Raw genomic sequence first — 8,753 nt, forward strand, 5'->3', positions numbered from 1 at the left:
AATTGCTCCTGCTACATAACCGCAGTGGCGGATCCAGAGGGGGGCGTAGAGGGCGTACGCCCCCCCCCCCTTGTTTGAACTTTTTTTTTTTTTGTAAATTATTAATCAGACTAGACTTAGTGAACTTTGCCATTTCCCGGCAGTGTATTTAATTTTTATGCGACAATTCTTTACTTATAAAGATATTTTTCGCTCGTATTTACTGTAATATATTATTGATTTTATTGAATTCATGTGATTCGCTACGGTGGAGTTGATCAGTACGTCGAAAAAACGACACTCAGTCATGCACTTTGAAATTCAAATTACAGTAACACATTGCTTAGGCGGGAGATGACAAGCATGACGCCTTCAAAGCGACAAAGGATTGAGCAAGAACGTATTGACTTCTATTTCACAATTCCACTCAACAGAAAGTAATACTCTATTACACTCTGAGTCTCATGAAAAAAAAAGTTCCAAAGCAATATTATTCACCTACGAAAAATATGTGTAACCCCACACGCCCCAGCCAATTAATAACATTGCTGAATAATGATCCCCAGTCAGTAAGCTCTAGATAGATTTAAAATCTAAGGTACGGACCATTTGATTTGATAGGGCAGTCTGAGATATTTTAGAGAAAAAATTTTGACCCTGGTTTTTGCCTTAAACAAAAATTCTGGCCGTATCTGTATTGAAAACAATTATCGTGTCCCCTTTTTTGAAATAAGAAAAAAAAAATCCAACAAAATTATTCAGCATTAAATGAACATGGTGAATCATGGCCCTGAAAAAAACGGGCGTAATTTTTTTGGGGGGTTTGCATGTAAATCCCATATCTGACCGGAATGTCTGTTTCGCCGAACTGATATACTAAATACTTTTTTCAAGGCCCAACTGCCGCTTAGAACCTGCCTGCTGTGTGTGGCCTTTATGTCTCTATTTGTCGACCGTCAATCACAACTTCGTTGGCATTTGATTTTCAGACTCATTCGTAGCCTTTGGTTGATTTGGAACTCCTCATTTCCCTTGTGGGTGAAACATTTCAACCAAACATTTGGATAAAAATTGCTTGTTTGTCTTTGTTTGTGTCGGTCGTATTATAAACTTCATTGAGTAGCCGTATATCATGTTTACAGCAAGAAATCTGTAAGGTTATGCTTATTAACCATACATCAAACGAGAATTTTCCATGTCCACTTTTTACTGACAAATCCCACATCAAATATATTAGTACATAGCTTTGGATCCATTCAATCATTTTATAATAGACAATTAATTGGGAGAATGCGGCATCAAAAATGTCCAACCCTAGCTTACACTTTAACTATAAAATATACATGCCCCACGTCAGGAATCGTTAAAAATGTGCATTTTACACTTATTTTATGTTTTTTAGCCCAAAAAAGGTAAAAAAAAATTTCGCCTCGCTCCGCTTGGCGAACTTTACATACTACGCCCCCCTTTTCCAAAATCCTGGATCCGCCACTGTAACCTTTTCCGAAATTTAACATGATATTCAGATTGTCGTAGATTGACCTTTCAAGTCTCCCGAAAATAATATATCATTGCTAACATTATTTTATAACTAGACGTGGAACTTTTAATGACCATTTCTCTGTTTAGAATAATATTCGGTAAAAATGTCATGGAAATCGACAAAACATTTATCACCATTCCTCATTTGTAAATTACTGGAACAAATGAACAAAATATGTAATCAATATCCTCATTAGTTGCATCTAATCCATTGAGTTCACATGCATATTCATTAGTTATTCGTATAAACTCTTTTATCAAAACATTAATACGATTAAAAATGAAATAAGGACATGCTAAATTCAATGTAACTTCATGATGAACTTGGAATATTCTTTTTGTACAAGGTTCCTTGTTTTCTGTTTGTCATTCACGTTCTTTTATCAGGAGCATAGTTGTGAAGAAAAAGAAGGTAAGAAATATTTTCCATGAACGCGATATTCAAAAATGAGGGTCACCGTACGCGTTATCCGAACAATGCATGCCCTTCAAGTGATCGATCCCTCGCGACCCAACTCGCGCGTAGCCATCGTAGAGCAGCAAAATGTAACGTTTGAATTAATGTCCGATGATTAATTGGATAAGGACCACTGCAATGATTTGTCACTATCTACCATAAGGTAAAACAAAAATTCGTAAAAGAGTTTTCTTACAACAAATTTAAACATGCATTTTGTATCCATACTACGAAGCGATGTTTATAAGTATTGCATGATGTTTTTATTTATAGGTAAACAGAAGATAATTTTGACAGTAGAATAATAATACTTTTATTCAGAAGCAATACAGCTTATAGAATATAAATTTTTACATAACATTTTAAATGCATCAGTGTAATATTAATAAAAGTAGAAAACGATTTAGTTTACAGACATGCAATTCAAAGAACTGATAATTATTTCAAAAGCAAATTTAATTCAAACATTTTGATATTGAAGCTAGATGCGATTGATTTCGTTAGATTGTATAATGGTTTATCAAATTATGCAATAAGATTTTTTAATTTATTTTTTTTACAATAAACAGTTAAAAAATCTGAGATTTTATTCTTATGCATACATGTAGCATTAGACTGTGACTGATTTTAGAAGTTAATTCAACATGAACTACATGTTTTGATATGATTTCATTGCTACAAATGGATGCTCAATATCTTTATTTTTATTTCTTTTCACAAATTCTTATTTTCTATATGACTGATTTATGTGTTTTTAAACGATTATATCTGGGACTATTATACTAATATAGATAGTACATCTTATCTTACTATATGTGAGTAATAATTTGATTCTTTTATGTTGACAATGCAAATTTTCGTAGTACATGCATGTACTTTTCAAAAGTAAATATCAAAATTCACTTTTTACAAAGAACCGGCAAAATAACAAATTCACTATATTGCCGGTGCCGGTAAAATAGCCATTGCTATAGAAATATACTATTTTGCAGGCTTAAATTATGATATTTTAATCAGAGTCGGCAAAATAGCATATTTTCTGTTTTGGCAAAATAGCCACTGCCTTTTATTCAGCCCATAAATTATGCATACTCAGAAAATATTTTAATTCACTCTGTATTTATTTGTCGTGTTTGTGTTAAGATAAAAAAAAAGTGTGAAAGACTGCATATGACAACAAAGGTGCGATTATATTGTAGTTGTTTTTAACCTATAATTCAAGTTTATGAATTCATTTTTTCTGGTTTATTACAGTATTGCAGATTTCGTAAGATTAATGTATGTATGTGAATGTAATATTCGAGAATTGGAATTAAGCAAATTGTGCAGACTCGGTTTTGCTAATTTCTTTTCTCTCATAAATATAGAATATTATTGTGGGATTATGATTCCATCTGCAGCAATTTCGAATGTTAGATAAATTAAGCGCTTGTGCTGTCAAAGTATAATGTATTCCTCTTAACACAAGATATTCTGGAACCTTGTTATAAACAATGATATATAATATCTGCTCCTGTTGGAACTAACATTCTATACCATTTATTCTCTCAGGAACAAATACTGTTGGATTTGTTCCAGGGAAAGTATTTAAGAATAGTTTTACCATTTAGAACTAAAATCATAAAGGAACTTCTATTCCATGACATGTTTAAATGGTCCTTTCAGTTCCTATACAAGTTCGATGACTTTTTGAATACGCTTCCACGCAATCTTATCAAACAGACTTTTTTCCTTATTCGATTAAAAGGTCCTGATAGCAAAACTTCATTAATACACAGGATGGATATGGTAGATGTACTTATTTGAATATTGATTGATTATTTTTGACAACATGTATACGTTTCAGCAATACAGTTTACCCGGTGCTTTGCTTTTGCCAATTAGCATTTCATTTGCGCCAAAAAAAATCTTTCATTTGTGCCACAAACCATATTGTATTTGCGCCACAATGCGCCAAAAATACAGGTAAATATTATAAATTATAGATCTATATATGTAAAACAGACTTTGAATAATAATGTTACAACATAGTTTTGATAGATTAATTCAACATATTCATCATAAATCACATTCATCAATAAAACAAAAATGAAACATTAAACATGATGTGTTTTTTCTAAATGCTGAGATTGAGTTTTTTGCTATGGTTGAATGTATCATTTAATGTTTTTATTGTGGTTTTGCTGTTTGCATCGATTCTGGCTTTGCAACTTTTTCGGGTACATCTGTACGATTTGTCTCCGTTTTTCAATACATTAGATATCAACGTATTTTTTACTCTATTTGTCTCCGCATGAATTATGTCTATTTTGTCACCTCGAACATGTAAATCCTTTACAATTTTATACCTTTAATTTACTCTCAGGTTTTATGAGAAATGAGTATGGACTCACTTTCTTACCCTAAAGAGGGAGGGATACTCTACAATATTTCTAATACAAGCCTCGTGATAAGGATACAACTTATATCAAAACGTTTCCGTTATATTTTACCGGTAAATTGGGGCAAAATACAACCATGTGGCGCAAATGAAATACTGCATTTTTCAAAACGCATTAATGAAAGTGAAATAATAATTCGATTTTAGCAGCCAGTTTGGTTCATTTTGGTCAAAATAAGATAAGAAACATCGCTGATGAATTATTCACTTGCAAGTGAATAATTCGACCTCATTAAATCCGTATTTATGTGACCTTCAATTTAACCCCTTAGCTAGAGATGGGTTACGCATGAATTAGGCGTGTTCAGTTATTAAAAGGAACAGAATGACAACATTGAAAGTGAAACAACGGTAAACCATTTGATTGATTGATTTGATCCACAAAAACTCATTCTTATACAGGTAAAAACGATGATTATCATATATTTTTAACCTATAATATGAAATCAAACAGACCTAGAAAAATCAAACTGCACGAGTTCGCTATCTATTTGTATCTACATTTATGTTTATATCGGGTTAAGTGACCGTCGTCAGTTTTCGGAGGTCACCTCGATGGTTAATTAGATGGCATCTAGACTAAAATACACACGAACTGTTTATACATAATATCGAGCCCATGCATTGTAAATTGTTTATTTTAGACTTTTTATAATTAAGATATACGTTTTAGTATGTTATAAATCAAATATAAGAATTTGAGTCAAATCGGTGAACATGAATTTAACAGCTAATGTCCCTTTAAAGGTTATCGATTTAACATTGTAGTAAGATCTTTAAATATTGATTTTATCGGTATCAACATTGATTTTTTATATAATGACTGTAGTGTAATGCATATATATCAAGCCCTTTTCTACGTATTTTCACGGTTTGTTTTTTGCACAGCTGTTACGCCACTGTCCTGTGAATGTCATTGTCCCGCGAATTGTTTCACATTTTGATATCCGGGGCCTTTTAAAGCTTCCTATGCGGTATGAGTATTGCGTATTGTTGAAGGCCATATATATGGTGACCAGAAGTTGTTTGTATCCTTGTCATTTGCTATTTTGGTGAAAAGTTTGAAGCGAGACTAAATATTTATTCTGTTTTCCTGCATTGAAATGTGAAGCTGTGATTGCAGTATTTTTGTTTTAATTGAGTGAAAGAGATGCGAAAGATATTAAAGGGACATTCAAACTCATATGTCGAAAATAAACTGACAACGCCATGGCAAAAAAAAAGAAAAAGACCAAAAGACAAACAACAGCATACAAACACAACATAGAAAACTAAAGACTGAGCAACATGAACCCAACTAAAAACCGGGGGTGATCTCAGGTGCTCCGGAAGGAAAAGCAGATCCTGCTGCACATGTGGCACCCGTCGTGTTGTTCATGAAAGTACAAACCCGGTGATAAGTTCAATTCGGTATGTCACATTCGGGGAAAAGGAGGAAGGATTGTGGTTACGACGATTGGAACATATCCGTCGTCATCTGTGAAACAGATATTCCATAATGGTCAACCAAATCGTGATGGCGTCCGTAATATTTTTGAAGGGATGATTTTAACTTCACCACTTGGAACTTTTGGTTTGAAAGCTTCCTTGTGAGCAGCAATCCTCTATCAAGGAAATCATGATAGGAAACGCAAGCCCTGGAATATCGTATCAACTGGGAGATATATACTCCTTATGCAGGCGCTGCTGGAATGTTGCTACATCTCTTTTGTCGTAAATTTTAGTTCTCAACCGACCCTCATTATCAATTTCTAGATGTAAGTCAAGATATGAGGCAGACTTTACTGTATCTGTTGTATCCAAATACCGTTTTGAAAATGGCTCAAGATTATGTCAAATGAATTTCGTCGGTCTCGTGAATGATGGTGTTCTCGCTTCAAGGAGCGTCAAGAGCAAGTGTTCGTCTGTTCGATGTCCATCTTGGTCAAATCAAAGTCCGTAGAATTGGTATTTGCTGCTTCTCTGACAATGCCACTGGACTTTAGGAGTGGCATCAAATACTGGCTGACTTGGAGTCGGATCATCCGGGTAAACGGACATGTTTTCCTGCAAACTTACATGCCGAAACTATACTGTAACACAGTTTGCTATAGTAGTCTCAAGTGTTAGCATATTACAAATACGTAATCCGCGTGTCAGTCAAGTACAAAGTATGATACATAACACTCACTCATACATGAAATGATTAACTCATATATAGTTCAAAGTTTATATAAAATATATCTTTTTTATGAAGACATGCATTTTATATCTTGTTGACATATTTCTTATAGTTATAAAAAATATTACAAAAGCAGAAAATCTACAAATTTGCAGCTAAAGTTTAAAGCCTAAAAACATATACGATATAGCTTATTTAAAAATACTGAATTCAGTTTACTTTAGTTACTATATAGATTTATCTATTTTGCTATTATTGAAAACGAGAAATGAGACGATACTGAGAATACTATGTTATAGTTGTTCCAGGGTGATTCTGAGACTGTTTAGCAGTCTCAGGGCTGGGACTAATCATGATTGTAGACATTGGTCCAAGCTCATGGTGATCACGCTATTTATTTCTATATTTTGAAAATTTTCAATGGGAGTTATCATGTCGTAGTTATTTCAAAATTCTTTCTGAATGATTTGATTTCTGGTCACATCTGGGACATGGTATATTAGGTCTCAGGTCACACGCAGAGAAATTCAGTATGCTTTGTCACATGCCGGTAAACTTCGATGTCTTCCATCATGTCAGACTCAGTCTGTCAAATGATAGTTCTTTTACCAATATAATTCTAAAATTAAGAACATTTGGAAGAACATGTAACTTGGACTCCGAAATTGGCCCGGGTCTTATCTTGTGTTTATTTACAGCAAGGATTTATATAGTTAATATATCTTACTATATAAATCCTTGTTTACAGATATAAATTTTGTCTTGTGAAGTTTTATTTATAAATATCACCATAATTTTCAGTTTAGAATCTAGTTAATTCGGTTTTTGTTAGTTGTTTTTCTGTATGTTTCATTTTGTATTGAGTTTTTGGTGTATGATTGTCCTTTTTAGTTCACCTGGCCCAATGGGCCAAGTGAGCTTTTCTCATCACTTGGCGTCCGTCGTCCGTCGTCGTCCGTTAACTTTTTTTTTTACAAAAATCTTCTCCTCTGAAACTACTGGGCCAAATTTAACCAAACTTGGCCACAATCATCATTAGGGTATATAGTTGGAAAAATGTGTCCGATGACCCTGCCTGCCAACCAACATGGCCGACATGGCTAAAAATAGAACATAGAGGTAAAATGCAGTTTTTGGCTTATATCTCTGAAACTAAAGCATTAAGAGCAAATCAGACATTGGGTAAAAATGTTCGTCAGGTTAAGATCTCTTTGCCCTGAAATTTTCAGACGAATCAGACAATCCATTGTTGGGTTGCTGCCCCTGAATTTGTAATTTTAAGGAAATTTTGCAGTTTTTGGTTATTATCTTGAATATTATTATAGATAGAGATAAACTGTAAACAGCAATAATGTACAGCAAAGTAAGATCTATAAATAATTCAAACATGACCAAAATTGTCAACTGACCCCTTAGGGAGTAATTGCTCTTTATAATCAATTTTTAACAATTTTTCGTAAATTTTTGTAATTTTTTACAAAAATCTTCTCCTCTGAAACTACTGAGACAAATTTAACCAAACTTGGCCACAATCATCATTAGGGTATCTAGTTTAAAAATTGTGTCCGATAACCTCGCCTGCCAACCAACATGCATGGCTAAAAAAAGAACATAGGAGTTAACTATTGTAAGACTACAATGGGATGACTTGAGTTTTTTCCATGGGAGGGTCAGTGCTTATAATTTCTGCTTGATATTTTCCATTTTCATAATTATTCAGTTACTTTTCTATAAACCATTATTATATCGTCTCTTTCAACATACTTACATAGGGTGAATTCCCCCCCTCCCCCCTGCCGCCAAACTTTTTTTTTGAAGGGTAATCCCAAAAAACATTTAAAGGCATTTCAAGCATTATACAGGCCCTGGTTGAAATAAATTTTGGAGATGAGGGGTATTCAATTGGTGTTCGTTTGGGACACTTTCATGACAGCATCATTTTTGCAATTTTTGTTAATTATCTTGAATATCATTGAATATTAGATTGAGATATACTGTAACTGAGACTACTATAACCCCAGAAAGAAATCACGCATTAGAAGAAGGGAGAAGTACTACAGGAGAAAATGACTTTTTTTAGTATTTTTTTTTAATTTGATTGAATTTGTCATGCTTGTCTTACATGGAGAAATAAATATTTAAGTCTTTGAAAATACAGTTTTATTATTATATAC

Source organism: Mytilus californianus, unplaced genomic scaffold, assembly GCF_021869535.1.
Source record: "Mytilus californianus isolate M0D057914Y unplaced genomic scaffold, xbMytCali1.0.p SCAF_7, whole genome shotgun sequence".
NCBI classification, from domain to species: Eukaryota; Metazoa; Mollusca; class Bivalvia; order Mytilida; family Mytilidae; genus Mytilus; species Mytilus californianus.